The following is a 19,876-nucleotide window of genomic DNA, read 5'->3' on the forward strand; positions in this document are numbered from 1 at the left end:
CAAGTATAATCAGAAATTTTATTGTGAAGACGAAAATGCCTTTCAAATTAGTTTTGAGGAAGAAAAAAAAGGAGCAACTGAGATGACCTTGGAGTAGCTGCTCGCGGGGCAAGCAACGCCTACAAATGTGGCATACGGAGACTGGAAACGGTATTTTCGGTACTTCAATTATTATTTTTATTACACTTAATAGTTATTAACAATTTTATAATGACACCAGACATCATTTATTTTTCAATAAGCCGCCGATAATTAATTTATATACGTTTCATCACACCCAAATGTTAGTTTCCCATGGTATTCGTATTACAACTCTGGCGACAAAAAGCACTCGGTTTTGTACTTGATTAATGAGACCGCCACGGGTGCACTTGAGTGGCTGGCCTTAACCTAGGTGGGACCCTGTTGCAAATTGAAGTAGAGTATGTGATTCTGCCAAAGTGGTGGAGCCCGGGGGGTCTGGGCTCAACGGTGGTGAGTTGGAGACGTCAAGTCAAAAGCATCACGTCAAAGACAGTAGTCGGGGTGGGTTGGGTAGCTATTCATATTTCATTGGTTAAGTGGACGGATGTAGCTCCCCCTTCCCAGATTTTTGTGGGTCCCGACAGAAGTTGTTTTGTCTATAGTCTAGCAACTTGCACATCTAAGGGTAATATCGTCATTACGGTGCAGATTATTTCTGCCTAGATATTTTTCACTTTTCTGAATCGTGAAAGATTTTATTACTAAGAAATTGAAGCGTGAGAAGTAGAAAGTGGTCTGAGAATCTATTGGCCGACTGAAATTATTCCGCCATGACTCCAATTAAAGACAGACCATCCTTGGATTTTGAGTTCTTCATAACAAGCGCCCCTCAGCTACAGTGTTCCATTGTGAAGGCATGCGATTACAGCAAGGCTAGGAGTAGGCATGATGCGAACTCAATAATCAAATCATTAGCATTAGAACTCAAATTGCGGCTGGCCGGGGCCACCGTGGTGACAAGTTCAGCAATCAGAGCTAGAAGTGGAGTCTATCCTTCCGGGCAACCACCGGACAAACCTCGTTTTCTGACTGTACTTCGTAAATAATACTAGTGAAGTACTTTAGACAAGTTCAGTCCTGTTGTTTCAAATCATTTTTCGGTGGTCTGGTGAAAACTCTCACCCCAAACTCTCGTGTCAAGTGGCCAATTAGGCTTTTGGTATTCATGCTCTACTCTAACGCAACGATTATAACCTCAAAACTCAGAAGGGAAACAACAAACTATGCCAGTTTTTTAGTTGAAAAAGGAAAGAAAAGGGTTTTTTATATATACGGCCTCGAAACCAACTGAAACCAGATAACCCCAGATAACAAAGCCCTGTTAAAGAGACTCCCAAATGGAAGAATGTCCAAAACTCCTGACAAATTAGGAAACAAGTCTCAACCACTACATGCATATACATTTGCGTTTGATATAAAAGCTGTTGAAAAGCACAAGAGATTATAGAGATCTATAAAATCTTTCTTATATTGCATGGACAACCATGCAAGCCAAGAAATAGAGAGAGATATGAAGTCCAATTGAACCAGTTGGCGTGAAGGAGATTCCACAGGTTTTGGTTGACCAATTTAAGCCTCAGGAAGCATTTTCATGATATGTATATCCGCCCACCTTCTTTTTCAAGATCGAAAAATCAACTTTGTTTCATCCCTCTTGAAACCTCCAATCAGAATGAGAAAGCCATCTAGTTGCTTGTCATGCCTTTTTTACAATGTCGTTACTTGCAAAAACAATTAGCTTATAAATAGTGATGTTTTGTCCATTATAGTGAGGTATAATGAAAGCAATTCTCTTCTTCTTTTGCTCTTCATTTTCTTAAAAAAGAAAATATTGTTTTGATAACAAAGACCTCACAATAGTTTATTGGTGCCGTATGCATAATGGACGATTAAGGCAGATCTGGGATACTTGTTCTAGATCCAAGAAAAATCTTTGACCTACTCTTGAGATCTTGAATATATATATACATATATAGAAATGGCACTATTTTTTTATCCATTGCTTGATTGTAAGTTCCAAAACGAGAAGTAAATCTCAAACAATCAATTTACATGATTATTAGCATGTTGGAATAATAGTCATGGTATCTACAATACTTTTATTTCAAATATTTGTATTTTAAAATATTATTTATATTTATATTTCTTGACATGATATTTAATAGTATTTATTGCATAAACTTAAAAGTAAGATTTATCAATTCATGAATAGGTCAATTAATTCATAAATGAGATATATTAAATCAATTAATTATTACCACGTTGCGTAGAATAAAAATATTGAATCAAAGAGAATAAGAGGAATAGTATTTTTGTTTGAATAATTAATTAAGTTGTTTATAATATTTTGTATTAATTTTTGTCCTAAAAGTGCATTCCTATTTAAAACTTCATCTTAAAATACTTCAAAGGAAAAAAAAACCCTTCATTACATAAATTTGGATTCTGAAACACATGCAAAAGCAAGCAAATCTCATTTGTACAAAAAGATTGCCAAACTAAAATAAGAAGTCTCTGTTTTCATTGATATGCATGGTATACCATTCTTATATTCTATACATTCACTAAGTCAATACTTAATTGTTTAGTGCCCATCAATTAAAAAGTCAAATCCAGGAGAAGAAAGGTAAAACTGACTGAGGAAGTTATGTGCCATCATATTTGTTTATCAGCGCCAATAAGTGGCTGCTATTAATCCCCTTTGAGAAGCACTCAGTGGAAAAGGTTAAGCTAGTTTAAACATCTGTGACACTTTACAAATAAGCTCTATACCATATTAAGGATTCTGTCTAGATATACCTTCCAGTTTGAGCTTTTTCAAAACTCTACAGCTACTTCTCGAAAGCTATGTTGGGCTTACCTTCAGCTTTACCAAGCGTTTTAGTCTGCCTGGATTGACCAGAGGTTGGGCTGCAATTACTGGTGATATCTTTTGGGTTTGAGCCTATTTTATTCTTCTAAATCTTTTTGCTTGGGTTTGTCCGAAGTGTTAAATCAAGGCCATCGAGGAATAGCTTTGCGTCAAGAATGAGTTAAACGCTACCATTTCTTGAAAACTAATTTAATGTATTTGAATTCTGGTTCTAGCGAGTCAAAAGTCTGATGAACCACAAATTAATGATTTATAAATTATAGGATTTCACATTCACATCCCTTTTTTTTTTCATAATTAAAAGTATAACATGTCATACCATCATTCTATCTAATTAAGTCTTAGTTTCAATCTAAAAAAATCATTACATACATTGGAATTGCTTAATCAACTTCGGATTAGTGTCGACTAATGCATGGTTTTTTTTTTATCCTTTAGATAAAATTGACATCTAAGAATAGCATTAACTTGACAAAAAACATTTTAATTTATGCTTCTTTTTTATCCTTTGGATCAATTCCAAGATTCATGATTCCAAGCTCCAAACCATAAACCATAGGGCTGTAGAGATCATAACTCCACAGTTAAGATACTTTAGTACAACATGCGTATGATATAAGCACAACTAGAGATCATCCTAAAGAAATCAACATAACAATGTTGCAAGGTGTCTATCAAATTGTTCAAGCATCTCTCTCTATTTAGCGTGCGCATGTGTGTAAAATTAATTTACTTTTACATTTATTTATATTTTTTTATTTAATTTATATTTAGTTAATTTAATCGTGGACATTTCATATTCTATTTACGTAAATTATGTATATTAAATTTTAAATTAATTAAAAATGTTTAACTATTTATTTGATATAGTAAAATTTCGATCAATTAAATATATATTGAAAGGTAATTTTCGTGTTCGATGTAATAGGATAGATTCGAAATATTATGTGTATGATAAGTGAAGTAGATTCAATAATTGATTTATTAAAATATTAATTATACGTGAAATTATAAAATCCACATAATAAATCCTCGAATTCAAAATCAAATTCTACAGGAGAGACAAAGCAAATGAAATCAAAATCAAATCTTAAATCTTATCTTGTAAGAGGGAACAATGGTAGACCAACCAGTTTGCTTGGTAAAGTAATCAATTTCAGGCGACAATTTAATTAATTAGTCAACAAATAATGATTACACAATTGGAGTATATATTTCCTCACGGATTCGCATCGATCAAACGTCCTTTGTATTTCATCATCCGAAGCTATAAACTTGGTCAATAATTATTTTGTTTACAGATAATATAACTTAAAGTAGCCTTAACAGCTTCAGTTTCTTTGTTTATCAAATGACAGAAAAAAACGTTAGACATACAAGAAAGAATACTACTGCCTTCGTTTGAACCCTATAGCACCCACTGTTCATTTTTGTTGGGTAAAGATTTTCGCTTACATTGTACGGCCTTCTGGACACGAGGGCTGCGCTGAAGATTTTGAAGTTAAATGGTTTCGCATTTTTTGGTTATCTCGTGGCTGCCAGCTTTGGCAACTTGGATTAGGTCAGAAAACCCTACGCTATGGCTTGCCAGCTGCTTAATTAGGATTAATTGTCAAACATTATTTTCTACTAACTTGTACTGATAATTAAACCAGTGAGTCAAAAGTCCAACCTGTATAAGCATCCTCTGACAGTTGTAAAATCAAGACGACTGCGGTAGATATTTCTTGGTAATTTATTATCAAGTGCAGTCCATGAGAAAAAATAATGAATAAACACGAAATGTATGTTATTCTGTAGATGATTTTGAATTCAGAAGTTTCAGCAAGTAGCAAACAACCACACTTGTAGCTTTCCATTGATTTATGGGAGCGGAGGTTTGAAACTGGTGTTCCCCCATTACGGAAAACAACAGCTTGAATACGATCATACTTGGATAAGAGGTGAAAAGGATGAATTCTTAATATGAGAATAGACTGTTTTTTCTATTGTTTAGCTTAAAATTATATTTAAATAAAATTATAATTTTGATTTACTCACGAAGGTTCCTTGACTGCTTATAAAATGCGGAGCTAACATCTTTAGTAATCGATTTTCTCACTATTAGTATCATTTCCGTCCGATGCTTGGATTGCATGCTTTTTTCGTGTCTTGAATTTCTCCTCTTTAGCCATGACATGACGTGATCTTTTCTATGGCAGCAACCTTAAAAAAACAGCCATCAATTTTAAAGCAGGTGGCATTGCCCGTTAGAAAATTTGAGAAGAAGAAGAAGAATATTTTGAGGAGAAGAAAGAGTACGATTCTGAAGGCGTAAATTGTCACTTTTTTTAAAAGGTATTTTTTCAATTTTCAAGATACAATAAAATTCTTAACATACTTATAAGAATTATGAAATTGACAATGTAAAAATATTGTTTATATAATAAACCAACGTATACATCTTTCAATATAAAGACTTGTTTCTTTCCATAATATGACTCTTCAAATAGTATGAAAAGATTTATTTCTTTTCATAATATTATTCTTCAAATAGTTTGTTTCCTTTCATAATGTAACTATTCAATAATTATATCTAAATAACATTTCAAAAGTTATATTTCAATAAGGTAATTATTATAATTCTTGAGTCACAACTTTTTATTAATAAGTCCAATGTTAACAAACTATCTAACAATCCTCTACTAGTTTAAAATGTTGGTTTTATTTATTTATTTATTTTTACCTTTCACATAAACAAATATTACGCATACAAAAAGGTATCTCTTAATTTGAAATATCAATTAGCGAATGCATCTCAAAACTTTAACAAAGTAGATGGTGTCCGTAGATTGAACCTTGACTTCTAGTGTTAGAATTGAAGATACACCACACATACTATTCATTTATATTTCTGTAAATAGTCATTCACTTGTAGCACCATAATGGCCATGTGCTTATCCTACTCATAATAAACATTTACAAGAGAATCTCTCAAATTCTTATTGTTGAATTGGCACCACTCCTTATGGTTACGTAGGTGGAGATTTCATTAATGTCCCCATCGCTCTAGATATTTTTCTTTCCATAATATAATATTCAAACTCCGTTAAGAGTATAAACTTAACCTTTATTTGCAATGGACTGCACAATTTTCAAACAAGATTTTGAGGAATGGATTCTAATAGTGCATTACAGACACATAAAAATAACTTGTTTTTACCTATAAAACTTTGTAATTAGGGGTTATTAATTAAAAGCTAGGTTTTTACTATTCATGTCAAATAGGGATTTTAAACCAATTCTTTTTGTAGTACTACTTACCAAATCCCTCGAAAAACCTTTTGTTAGAGAATTTGCCAAATTACTTGCAGATTTAACATATGTTATGATAATTACCCCATTGGAAATTAATTCTCTAATATAATTATGCCTTAAACTAATATTTCTAGATTTTTTACTGTAGACATCACTATATGCTTTAGAGAATGTAGCAGCACTATCACAAGATAAGAAAATGGTTGGCATTGGTTGTGGCCACGACTTTATATCTAATAACAAATTTCTCAACCATTCTGCTTCCTTTCCAACTATAGCAAAAGCTATAAACTCGAACTCCATTGTTGAATGTGATATGGAAGTTTGTTTCTTAGATGCCCAACTAATGGCACCACCTCCTAGTGTAAAAATTCAACTTGAAGTGGACTTATTATCATTTGCACTAGTAATCCAATTTGCATGAAAATATCCTTCTAATACTTCTGGATAGTTTGAATAATGTAAGCTAAAATTTTTATTTCTTTTAAGATATCCAAGAACTCTCACAATGGCTTTCCAATGAATTTTATTAGGCTTACTTATATATCTTGATAATTTGTAGACTGCAAATGTAATAACTGACCTAGTGCAGTGCATAGCTTATATAATGCTTCCAAATAGCACTAGCATATTCAAGTTGTGCAATTCCTTAATCACCATTTTCATACTTGAGTCACATGGAGTATTAAATTATGTTATATTGAGATGTTTAAATTTATTAATCAATTTTTCAATATAATGACTTTGATTGATTACATAACCATTATCATGTTTCTTAACTTTAATGCCCAAAATGGAACCTCATTCAAATTCTTCATTTTAAATACAGAGGTTAAGTATTTTTGTTTCATATATGTCGATCATGTTATGGCTAAATATTAACATATCATCAATATAAAGACATAGTATTACTCCATAATCTTTAATAAATTTTGAGTAAACACACTTACCAGCCCCATTATGTTTAAAATCATAAGATAATATGGATGAGTCAGATTTTTCTTGACATTATTTAGAAGCTTGCTTTAGCCAATAAAGTGATTAACCAATTTACAAACTCTTTTCTCATTTTCAGGAAGTATAAAACCTTCTGGTTGTTCCATGTATACTTCCTCTTTTAAATCACCATTTAAAAAGGTTGTTTTAACATCCATTTGATATATAGGTAGCTTATAGATCGAAGCTAATGCTATAAGTGTCCTAATGGATGTTATTCTAACTATTGGAGCATATGTATTAAAATAACCTATGCTTTCCTTTTATTTGAAACCTTTAACAACTAATCTTGCTTGAAAGTTTTGTATAGCACCATTGGTATTATATTTTCTTCTAAACATCCATTTACATCCAATTGGTTTAGAACTTAAAGGTAAATCAACTAAGACCCATGTATTATTAAACATTATTGAGTCCATTTCATCATTTACAACTTCTTTCCAAAAACTTGCATCTCTTGAAGACATTGCTTCATTGAAAGTTTTGGGCTTTTCATCTACACTTAGTAAAAGTGGTGTTTTATTTATTATTTTGGTTCTATCTCCTTTAACTAGAAAAATAATTGAATTTGGAGAAACATAATCAGAATCTAAATGTTTCTCTCTTCGCAATCTTTGACTTATTCTTAGCTCAATAGATTTATTAATTTCTTTTCTTTTTTGACCAACTATTGGAGCCATTTCAACTTGCTTTTCTTTTTCAAAATTAATATAATTATAAACAAATTTATTTTCAATGAAATCAACATGTATATATTCAACTATAATATTAGAATTTAAACCAAGTAATCTATATACTTTTGAATTTTGCGTATAACCAACAAAAATACATTTAATGCCTCTAGGCCCTAATTTCATCTTATGAAGATCCATGACTTTATAATAACCTATACACTCCCACACTTTAAAATTATTCAAATTTGGTTTTCTACCATTATTCCATAACTCATATGGTGTCATAAGTAATTTCTTTATAGAAACTCTATTATTTATATGACATGTTACTAAAAGTGCTTCTCCCAAAAGATTAAAAGGAACATTTGCATTTAATAGTATACTATTTATCATATCTACTAACGTTTTATTTTTTCTTTCCGCTAATCCATTATGTTGGGGTGCATAAGGAGCTGTTCTTTGATACATTATTCCATTATCTTTACAAAATAGAGAAAACAAGTCTAAAAAATATTCTCCTTCTCTATCACTTCAAAGAATTTTAATATTCTTTTCTTTTTTATTTTCAACAACAGTTTTAAATTCTTTGAATTCATTAAATGCTTCATCTTTTGTTTTCATTAAATAAATATGAGTGAAACGAGAATAATAATCAATAAATGTTATAAAATACCTTTTCCTTTCCTTTGTTAGTAAACCATTTAGTTCACAAATATTAGAATATATAAGTTTCAAAAATTTTGATTTTCTTTCAACTTTTGGAAAATGTTTCTTAGTCATTTTTGCCTCAACACAAATTTCACATTTTTCAAAACTTTCTTTTTAGCATGAAATATAACCATGTTTTGACATAAATTTTAAAGACTGAAAATTTAAATGACCTAGTCTATCAAGCCATAAATCAGAAGAATTTTCAACAGTATACGTAAAAAAACTATTCATTTCATTGATACTGAGTTTGAACATTCTATCACAAGAATATCCTTTTCTAACAAATATAGCATTTTTCAATACCATATTATTGGATTCAAGTACAATCTTAAAACCATTTTACACAATGAATGTACAAATACAAGATTTTTTCTAATTTCAGGAATATGGAATACCTTAAGTAGAGTTAATTTTTGCCCTGAGGTAAATTTTAACTTAACCGTTCCTTTGCCAAACACCTAGCAGGATTATGGTTCCCCATTAGAATTTCTTTTGATCTCTTGAGTTCTTTATAACTATTGAACTGTCTTTTGTCACTGCAAACATGAATAGTGGCACCAAAATCTAACCACTTTTCTGAATATTTTGTTACAGTAGCTATATTTACTTCGGTAACCATTCCAATATGTTCTCAGTCACCATCGCAACAAGCTCTTTAATATCATGTTCAACAAGGTTTACCTTATTTTCAGAACCAGAAGCAACAATCTTGTTTTCAAGATTTCTAGAATTTTTGACCTTGCACTCCTTGATAAAATGTCCTTTCTTCCCATAATGATAACACATTTTATCGCTTTTATATTTCTTGGATTTCTTGAAATCTATTTTCTGGATTTTATTTCTTTTTAATTTTTTCAGAACCTTTTTATTTTTCATTAACAAAATTATATTTGACCCAAGAATGAGTGCATCTTTAGCATGATTTTCTACCTCAACATGCAAACGTGTTTGAAACTTTTTAACAATAAAACTTTCTAAAGGGTGCAAAATTTTCTTCCTATATCTATTCCAAGAAGGTGTAAGTTTGGATAGAATTGCTCCCACTTGAAATGAGTTAGGAATTTTGATTTCTAATTCGCTTAATTTAGAGGCCAAAATTCATAATTCATATACTTGATCCATAATTGGCTTGGTATTCATCACGATAAACTCAAAATATCTCAATACAAGAAATTTATCCTCATCTTTTTTTTCCTTTTTGTACATTTCCTCAAGTACAGTCCAGATTTCTTTTGCTGAAGTCTAATGTTTGAAGAGATCATACAGTCGATCAGTGAGAGAATAGAATTGAGAATGTATCCAAGACATATAAACTCATCATGTTTTTATTTTTCCATATTAACATCATTAATCGTTTCCGCAACAGTTGTTGTTGCAATAATATTTTCAAATGATGTTGCTTCTATTGATGTGATTTCTTTTGGATTTGATAGTTGATCCGTCTCAAGAGCATAATAAATTTTTGATATGGTTAATAGGAATACCATCTTATCCCTCAATTCAGTGAAATTCGATCCATTGAATTTATTGAGTTTGATCACTTCCAGATTTTGGAAGTGAACCTTCACACTTGACTCCAACGTAGTCTCCATCATGAAATAATTGTGAAAATGTTTTGAAAAAAAATACCTTAAGATTGTTAGAAAATTTAAAAAGAAGAAGAAGAAGAATATTTTGAGAAGAAGAAAGAGTATGACTTTGAGGGCATGAATTATCACTTTCCTTAAGGTATTTTTCTAACCTCCAAGATATAACAAAGTCCTTAACACACTTCTCAAAATTGTGAAATTAACAGTGTAAAAACGTTGTTTATATAATAAATCAACATATACGTTTCTCAATAAAAAACTTATTTCCTTTCATAATATCACTCTTTAAATAGCATAAAAACATATGTTTCTTTCATAATATAACTTTTCAAATAGTTGTTTCCTTTTATAATATAACTATTCAATAATTATATCTACTAACCTTTCCAAAGTTATATTTTAATAAGGTAATTATTTATAGTTCTTGAGTCACAATTTTTCATTAATAAGTCTAACATTAACAAACTATCTAACATTGCCTAATCAGAAAAACAATTTTGTTTTCGTGTTTTTATTCTTTCGTATTGATACACTTTAAAATATTGAAACAGCAAGTTGAGGAGGAGAAAGTACGGTGAAGTAGACATGAGAATCGAATGTGATTTAAGTATAACAGTTCAATCTAATTAATTCATTATATTTATTGGTTTAAAAAATTTGATCCGATTGATTTATTTAGCTGATTCTTGATTTTGAAATTCTGAGACTGAATCGATCAAAAAATAAACTAATATTATATATATTTGAATAACAAAAAGAACTTTCATTAAATGGAGGGAAATAATATTTCACCTCCTTAAATCAAGTAACAAAAGCTTAGGGGACCAAAGGTTCAGTTGGTAAATTGACAGATGTACCTTGCCAAACCTCTTTTCTAACCAAAACAAATTGAACATTCTGTACAAAAGTACAACTCCCCTAGACTAAAAACATTTGGAGTAGGTCAACAATATAGAATAGAAGAAACAAAATCGTGACTCTTATGGATAGCTATATAGTTTGAGAGCCTTTCAACCTTGTCCCCTTTGGTCCCATAAACCAAAATATACACTTGTCCCAACCATATACATTAGTAAACCAGCCCTAAACAAAATCAAAACATTCAACATTCAAATAGAAAGACAAAAAAGATAACAACACAACGAACTTAAAATACACAGAGGGACTCAAATTGCAATCACATTGTATTTTTAGAGAAGGTATCTGCCTCTAGGTTCGCTTCTCTCATCACATGTTTAATCTCCCATGACCACAACTGCTCTTTCACCTTTTAATTGCACCATTCACTTAAGCAACCTGTATGGCTCCAGCTTCAGATTCTAAACCTACTTTACTACATTGCTAGCATCACTTTCAATTAACAGAGAGTGATTATCCTTCCATTTAGAAGCAGTGAACACTAAAAAAGCTTCCTTCTCAACAAATATCATAGCCATCAAGGAGTCCGTAACATCGATCTGTTTTAAGAAGGAGATCTTCACTTCACCAACTACATTTCTCAATAACCTTTCTATACCCACAAGTCTTGGGCAACCTTTAGTAGCACCATTAACATTAAATGTCATTTGGCTTTGCCTCAAAGCTTCCCATTTGACTCTTACCTTAACTTTGGCTCTCTTTTTAGTAAAACTACCAACTGTAGGGTGTATGAAAGTTTCCAAAATAGACCCATACTTATTTGACCATTTTGCATTGGCCCAATATGCACACTTATCATTTTTTGTTATTAGATAGCACGAAAATCTTAGGAAACTTTTAATATAAGAGAACTCCCTCAATCCATACACATTCCAGAACAGAAGGCTCTCTCCGTTACCAACAACATAACTGAGATTAGAAGAACCTTGTGAGTTAAACTTGTTAGTAGAAAAAAAAAAAGGGCTAACAATCTTTTTCCACATGTAAAAAAATTCCTATTCACACTCATGTTTGGGAAGATAATGGATGGTAGGAGTCAGCAACTAGTTGGTAGCAACCTTACAACCAACCAGAACCAACATCGTTGTAACCAACCAGAACCAATGTCGAAGGCCAAAGTCAGCTCGATTTTTCAATGTTGATTGTGGTGTCGGTTTTAATCGATGGTTAAGGGAATTAATTGGCTTGGTCATCGAGGACACTCCTCCCCACCTGAGCTGACCAAAAAATTGAGGCATCAGATGAAATACCATTTATACCCTCATTAATCCCCCATTTTCTTTTTTCTCTTCCTCATTTTTAACATTTTCTCATCAAATCAGCCCCCTTTGAAACCATAAAAACCTTATACCTTGGTCAATCCATTGCTAACCCTTGTTGTTGTCATCATTAACTTTACTTTTGTCGTCGTCCTTTTAGCCGCCAGTCATCTCTTGTTGAGTTGCTGTCATCTCATCTTCAAAGTATATTTTTTTGTTTTTTCACAGTTTCTCTTCACTCTTAAGTCTTATGTCTTGTTGATGCTAAGTTATAGCTTTGGAGTGCTTTCATTGGATTATAGTGCTTCTATTTGCTATTGTGGTTCAAGGTTGTGGGGTGTTAATATGATTGTTTCATAGATTTGTTGTATTTAATTATTTTCATTTTTCATTTGTACATTTTACACGTTTAATACAAATTCAAATTAGATATTGGGTGAGAATTTTTAATTGTTAGCTTAAAGAAACATATTCCATTTTTAATAACAATTTCCTTTTTGAAAAATCAGTTCATTCACCAATATGCAAAGCACCATTATTTCTTCCATAAATAAAGTTTTGTGCTATGATTGATATACTAATGTTCATGTTTTACTTCTTATGAAGTTTAATGCCATTATTAATATTTGATAAATGTAAGCTCAATTGATTATTTGGTTTTTGAAAATATTTATTTTTTCTTTCATTATCAATTTATTGTTCTAATTCAATTTCAAAGTTACATCTTTCATCAATTTATTGTTCGTTCCTCCTTTCATTATTATCTTTTGTCTAAATAAAACAACTTTTACGTCAATGCAAATTTTTATGTTTAAGTCTCTATATAATTCATAACATACTATCATTGGCCAAATCAATGCTTGCATTGATTTTTTTTTTCTCCAAGAAAATTTATTTTATTTGCAAGTTCTTAAAAACCTTAATCAATAAATCATAGAAATGTTTAGATTTTGACAAATAAATTAATGTCACACCCTCATTAAGTTAAGTTCTATTCAATGCGTCAAAAAATTAAAATGTGTATAAGTCAATTTTTTTGTTGATTAATTTGACCCAAAATCACATATTCAACTTCTCATAATGGAAAGTAGACATGAGTCATATCAGGGGCACATCAATCAAAGAATAAATTCAAAATATTAATCCAAAAACAAAAAAAAGGATATCAACCAATACATTAATTTTTTTGTTTTCTATATTCATAAATCAAAATTAATTTAGGCAGCAAGTCTTATCAATTATCAAATGAGATTTGGATTTAAAGTAAACAAAGATGAAAGACCTTTAAAAGCTCAATGTATAATTGATGTGATGTAAGTAAAATACCAAGCAGCTTAAACCAATATAATATTATGCTCTATTAAAGTATGACAAATTAGAAAATGACTAAAGGTATAGGAATTATTAGAAATAGTATTATATTGACCCATCAATTCTTTTTCAACTTATAAGTTATTTATTTCCTTTAGAAAATAATTTTTTAAATTAATACTTACAATATTAATATTAGAAAAAACTGAATCCAATTTTTAAATAAAGAATTATATATTTTAATTTGTTTTACTTGTTTTGTTTTGTTTATGGTTGGTACTATTATTCTTTTTCACTTTGGCAGGCCAAATTTACTTATATGATATTTTTTTTTGTAGATGCCAAATAAAATTGAGGAGAATATAAATTTGGCAACTAATGACTTAACATCTACACCTCACATTGATGTAAATGCTACTGAAGGCAATGTAAGAAGTAAAGCAGTAAGCTCTAAACCATACAAGCAAAAGAAACCACCAAAGACATCATTGCTTATATAGGATCACTTCACAAAATTTGTTGATGACAAAGGTAGTCATAAAGCTAGATGTAGTCCTTGTGATAAGGTTTTATGTGCTAATACCAAAAAAAAATAGAACTACTTTTTTAAATAATCATGTTAAGGTTTGTCCTAAATTGAAAATACTCCATGCTACTGAGGAGAGTAATCAAATGGAATTAGTTTTTCCATCAGGAAAAGATGACCTTTTGGGTAGTTAAAAGTTTGACCAGGATAAAATTAGGAGAAGTTTAGCTGAGATGATCATTATAGATGAGTTGCCTTTTAGATTTATAAAAGGTAAAGGGTATAGGAAACACAAGAAGGAAGCATGTCCTAAATTTCGTATATTGTCATGACGGATCATTGCTAGATATTGTTAAAAGGTTTATGTTGATGAAAAAACTTGTATAAGAAAATTTTGGAGATAATATCTTGGTAAAATATGCCTCACCACAAAATATGAACTTCGGTACAAAAAATTGATTATTTGTATCTGACTACTCATTTTATTGATAAAGATTGAAAGTTACAGAAAAAGATTTTGAACTTTTGTCTCATTACAAGTCATAAAGGTTAAGCTATTAGAAAGGCAATTGATAAATATTTGATTGATTGGGGGATTCAAAAGATTTTTTTTATTACCATTGATAATGCTAGTTCTAATGATGTTGTAATAGGACATTTAAAGAAAAAATTTAATATTGTCGAAACTAGTATTTTAGGAAGTAAATTTTTTTATATGAGATGTATTGCACATATTGTTAATCTTATTGTGATTGATAGATTAAAGGATATCAATGACTCAATTGCTCGTATTAACCAAGTTTAAGGAGTGTGTTATTAGTGTAGGAGTTGATAGTAAATGTTTATCGTGTTTGGATGTATGCGCCAGATGGAATTCGACTTTTTTATGATAGATACAGATGTAAAATTTGAGAAGGCTTTTGTATCATTGGAGTATTGTGATAGTAGTTACAGAAGTGAACTAGTGAGGAATGGAGATGTGGTGCTTAATGATAACGATTGGGCAACTATTAAAAGGATTTCTCTTTTCTTGAAGGAGTTTTATGATATAACTATGAATGTTTTAGGTACATCTTATATTACTGCCAATTCTTTTCTTGATTATATTTTTAATGTGTATGGTACTTTGATTGAATTGCAACAAAGTGATGATGTTGATTTGAAGTTTATGGCAATGAGAATGAAAGCTAAATTTGACAAGTATTGGGAGAATGTGGAAAAAATAAATTTTATGTTATACATTGTCTCGATTCTTAATCCGAGGAAAAAGCTTGCTTATATTGAATTTACTTTGTAAGATATGTATTCTCCCTAGCAAGCTTTGTTGATGTTTTCTTTAATAAAAAAAACAATGGATGAGTTGTTTCAATGTTATAAGAATATGTTGCAACCCTAACCCTAATCTTATGTCGATAAAAATGATCAAAAGTCTCAAACGTCAATGAGACAAGTCACTAGTGGTGACGGTGGGCATGGCAGTGTTATTATTTCCGATGGCCAGGACCCAATAACTACTAAGAAAAGACTGGGTGCTTTTAAGAGGCATCAATTAAATAATAGTTTAAAGGAGTAGAAATCAAAATTGGATAAATATTTATTTGAGCCGATGGATGATGGTGCTAGCCAGGATATTGACTTTAATGTTTTAATGTGGTGAAAGCTCAATCAGTATAGGCTTTCTATACTTGCTATTATTGCTCCTGATGTATTGGCGATTCTAGTATCAATAGTTGCTTCATAATCCACTTTTAGTAGAGGTAGACGTGTGCTTGATGCATATAGGAGCTTGTAACGTATTGACAGTTTCGGTATCAATAGTTGCTTCAAAATCCACTTTTACTACCGGTAGACATTTGCTTGATGCATATAAGAGTTCTTTGATTCCTAAGATCGTGTAAGTACTTATTTGTACTCAAGATTGGCTATATGAAAAAGCACGTGGTCATCTGAAGCAGCTTGAGAATGATTTAGACGAGATCGATAAACTTGATTTCGATAATTTCTTCTTTGTTTTTTAGTTCTTTGTTTTTTAGTTCTTTGTTTAATTTACCATAATATAGTATCTTTTTTTCTCAATTTATTTCTTTGTTACTTTATAGCGTGTTTGGTTGGGAGCCATTTCTCTTTATTCCTAAGGAACTTTTATTCCCTTATTTGGTTGTGAAATAGTCTAAGGAATGGAATGGCTATTCTCTAAAATCCTCTAAAACTAACGAATAGCTAATACCACCCTTTCTTATGGTATTAGATATTCCATGGTTGAGGAATAAACTCAAAAAATAAAAAAAAAATCAAAATACCCTTTACAAGTTCTAAAAATTACAACTTTATTTATATAAAATATTATTTTTTCCTCTCCCCTTCTTTTCTCTCTTAATTCCAACTTTTAATAAAATATTAATATTTTAAATTATAAATAAAATAATAATTTTTAATTTTTAATTATTAATAAAATAAATTATAAATTATTACTATTTAAAAATAAAATAAATTAAATATAAATAAGCATAATAAATTTAAATTATATATAAAATATTAATAATTAAATTATCAATTATTAATATTTTAAATAAATTACCAATTATTAATATTTAAAGAATAAAATAAAATAAAAAATTAATTATAATAATATTTAAATTAAATAATATGTTAGTTTTTTAAAATATTAATGATTAAATTATAAATAAAATATTAATATTTAAATTATCAATTATTAATATTTAAAAATAAAATAAAAAATTAATCATAATAATATTTAAATTAAATAAAATTTTAAAATTTTATGATTAAATTATAAATAAAATATTAATATTGAAATTATTAGTTATTAATATTTTAAAAATTAATAAAAATAAGTAATCATATAAATAAAAACAGGTATTTTTATCTTTTTATTTTATATTCTTTTCTTATTTTGAAGTTATTGTTACTAACCAAACACTGCAATAAGTTATAATAATTATTCGCACCATATTTCCATTCGTCATATCAAATTAAGTAATAACTATTATATTCTAGTCCAATCTCTTCCTATTCCTACATAATAACTATTATATTCCATTCTTGTCTATTCTGCCAACCAAACGTACCTTTAGTTCTTTGTTTAAAGATTTTGCCATATTTGTTATTTTATTTTTTAAATTTATCAAAGATTACCTTGGAGCCCATATGTAAGATTGAGGCCGAGTCTAACTTTGATTCTAAGTAACATGCTATTCTTGTCAACTATTTTCACTTTTCAAGTAATATTATCCATAAGTGTTATGCACATATACATTTATACTTCATTTAAATTATCTTAACACAATTATTTATACTAATTATTTTATATTTTAATATTTTTGAGAACATGTTTTGAAAAATTGTTGAATTGGAGTTGAAGGTTCGAGTTGCATTATATAAATTACTCAATTTCATTGCATGTTATATACAATTTATGAAAATCTTTTTTCCTTATCTTTTCAATTTTGTTTAATATTTTCGTTATCTAATTTAATATATGGTATTTATTACTTTTTTAAAAAATAAATTATTGATTTTGTATTCTTATAAGTAAATAATATGGTGGTTATTGTTTTTATTAAAAAAATTATATAGGGTTTAATTATATAATTAAAAATAAATCATACGAGTTGGATTACTTATTTAAGCAACATGGGTTTGATTTCAATTATAAAAATGGACTTGACACAAATTTAAGCCCAAACTGAACACAAAATTTTTCATGATTTTATCATTTTTGGACCATTTAAGCCTAAGCCCAATGTAACCTCCAACTAATCGAAATCGAGGTTGGTTTCTATTGACCGATTTTCCTTATGATCGATCAGTTTTAATCGATCATAAGGAAATATCGGTTTCGGCGATTTTGGATTCTGTCGAAATCGAAATCGACCAACACTCACCCTTAATAGATAGGCCACTTCTGGCCTTTTCTATAATAACATCCCTCCACAAGCTTACATTCTCCCTCCTATATCTCCATATACACTTGCCTAGCAACGCCTTATTCTTAACTTCTAAATTAGTAATTCCAATCCCACCACACTTTCGATAATTGCACACAATTTCCCATTTAGTGAACTTTTTTCTTATCATCCATATCCCCCCATAAGCAACTTTTTTGTATTCTTTCCAACCTATCTTTAACTCCTTTGGGCATTTGAGACAGTGACATGTAAAATGTAGGAAGGCTCATTAAGACAAATCTAAGCAAGGTAATCCTACTAGCTAAAGATAGTAAAATAGATTTCCACCTTGCTAGTTTCTTTTCAATCCTATCAATGATTGGATTCCAAAATGCCAAAGAATTATGCTTAACTCACAACGATAGTCCTAAATAAATAATTGAAAGTTTTCCCATTTGACAATGAATTCGACTAGCCCACCTTTCCATTATCCTTATCTCATCACTTATACCAATGAGATGGCTTTTTTGGTAACTAATTTTGAGGCCCAACATGCTTTGAAAGCACTTCAAAATCCTTTTTAACACCAAAATATTCTCTAGACTATGGTTACAAAACACCATTATCTCATCAGTGAATTGTTAATGGGAGATTTATAACCCTTGTCTTCCAATTTCCATTCCTTCACAAATTCTAGTCATTTCCACCCTTTGAACCACACTACTTAAAGCCTCGATAATGATGTTGAACAATAACAAGGACAAAAGACATCCTTACCGAAGACCTTTTTGCATTTTGATTTGCCTCGTCGGTGAACCGTTCATAAGGATGGAGATCATAATTGTGTTGATGCACTATTTAATCCATACCATCTATCCTCGAAGCCTATTTTCTTCATGATAAGATTGAGGAAATTTTAACAGACACAATCATAAGCCTTTTAAAAGTCTGTTTTGAATAGAAGATCTCCCCCACTGTTTTTCTTTAAAGCATCCACCACCTCATTTGCAATAAGTGCGTATTCCATAAGTGGTCTTCCTTGGATGAATACAAATCGATTTCTCCCAATAATTTCATCCATCACCAATTTTAACTTGTTTGTCAAAATTTTAGCCACAATCTTATAAAGACACCCTATTAGACTTATCAGTTTGTACTCATTTAATCTTATAGGATTTTCCACTTTCAGGATCAAAGCAATAAATGACACATTAATCCCTTTTCCAAGCTCCCCACTACTATAAAAATCTGCCATGAACCTTATCACATCTTTCTTAACCATGCTCCACTACTTTCTGAAAAGTTCATGTTGAAATTGTCCGGTTCAGGTGCTTTGTCCCCATCACAGCTTTAAATCGTCTCCTATACCTCTTCCTCCAAAAAAGGTCTCTTAAGGCTTCTAACAGATTCTACCTCCAAGATTTTGAAATTGCATCCAATATTCTTAACTTCCAACACCTCTCTGCTATTGTATTGCTTTTTCAAAAATTCCACAATCTTTTCTCTAATTTCTTGAGGTTTTTTTGCCTCTTTAGATTCACTCCTAACTTTCACAATCAAGTTAGCCCTCTTTCTTCATAGTGCTAATTTTATATATTTTCATAATTAATTTTTATTTCATATTTTATAATTATAGATGAAGTTTACAAATTTTAATACTATAATTAAAAAAAAGAAAATTTTTGTCCTTTTGGTCCAAAACCGAACTGATAGAACCAATTCGATAATATTTAGTCGATTTGGTCCTCTTTTATGTTTAATTGGTTCTTATCGGTTTTTTAAAAATATTTG

The sequence above is a fragment of the Theobroma umbraticum genome, unplaced genomic scaffold (assembly GCF_002168275.2).
Source record: "Theobroma umbraticum cultivar Fairchild unplaced genomic scaffold, ASM216827v3 scaffold_56.0, whole genome shotgun sequence".
In the NCBI taxonomy this organism is placed as follows: Eukaryota; Viridiplantae; Streptophyta; class Magnoliopsida; order Malvales; family Malvaceae; genus Theobroma; species Theobroma umbraticum.